The sequence below is a fragment of the Microtus ochrogaster genome, chromosome 1, assembly GCF_000317375.1.
Source record: "Microtus ochrogaster isolate Prairie Vole_2 chromosome 1, MicOch1.0, whole genome shotgun sequence".
Taxonomy (NCBI): domain Eukaryota; kingdom Metazoa; phylum Chordata; class Mammalia; order Rodentia; family Cricetidae; genus Microtus; species Microtus ochrogaster.
In genome coordinates, this window is record NC_022009.1 from 67,721,071 (window position 1) to 67,722,311 (window position 1,241).

Below are 1,241 nucleotides of genomic sequence, written 5' to 3' on the forward strand. Positions count from 1 at the left end.
GAAAAACAAAAAACCTAAATTCTATCTTTAATCAAGATAACAAATATTAACTTATCAATGTTCCTAAAGTGAGCTCAAAATTTTGTAATAAAATTATCGGTGTCTGACCCTTCAAAATACTCTGCTAAACTTAATTCATTAAGGTTGATATTCTGTTAAGTAACAAAGGGTTTAGGTATTTCTAAACTTTTTCTTCTGCCCCCTTATACTCTCAAAATAGATATTTAATGATGTTTAGTTGCTATACTTGCCAAAATTATGAAGTTGCAGTCTTAATAAACCATTGTTGACTGAGGTGGCAAGTAGTTCCTTTGTTATGAAACTTTTTGTTTTCTCTGAAGTTAATAATTTTGCTTTGTAATTTTTTTAACTCTTATATTCTGATTGGTATTGTTTTTGGTAGACATTTTTTTAATCAGACATTTATTGCATTTAAAAAGACAGCAAAATGCAGTTCTAAACATGATGGCAGTTTACTCATCTGTCCCGAGTCTTCTTTTTGAGGATGCCCTTATCCCTTGTTCAGTCTGGATCATGTGCGTTCTGATCGCTGACTAGCCATTGATGTTTACTTTCTTGCTTTTCAATGCTTGTTACTTCCTGTTTCTATCCTGTCGCTGAAGTATGTTCTCCAGCAGCTTCCTAGCAAAAGTGCACAAGTAAGCAATTTATCCACAGAATTGGCAAAACAAGAACCAAATTCAAATCATAATTTACAAAACTAAGAGAGGAAAACTGTGTGGTCAATAAAACACCTTCAGATTCATTCATTCATTCAAGTATGTATGTATGCGTTTATTTAGTTCTGTTCTCATATATTATATCCTGACTGCAGTTCCCAATTCCCTCCACTCTTCCCAGTTCTCCCTTTTTACCCCGGGTCCACTCTTACTCTGCCTCCCCTCAGAAAAGAGCAGGCTTTCCAGGGATATCAACCAAACATGGCATAACAAGCTACAATAAGATCAGGCACATACCTCCACATCAGCCCTCATCGTCAGACACATTCAGAAGTCTGGTTTGATCACATGCTCCATCAGTCCCAGTCCAGCTGGCCTTGGTGAGCTCCCAATAGATCAGCCCTACTGTCTCCGTGGGTGGGTGCACCCCTCTTGGTCCTGACTTCCTAGCTCATGTTCTCCCTCCTTCTGCTCCTCATTTGGACCTTGGGAGCTCAGTCCAGTGCTCCAGTGTGGGTCTCTGTCTCTATCTCCATCCATCGCCAGATGAAAGTTCTATGA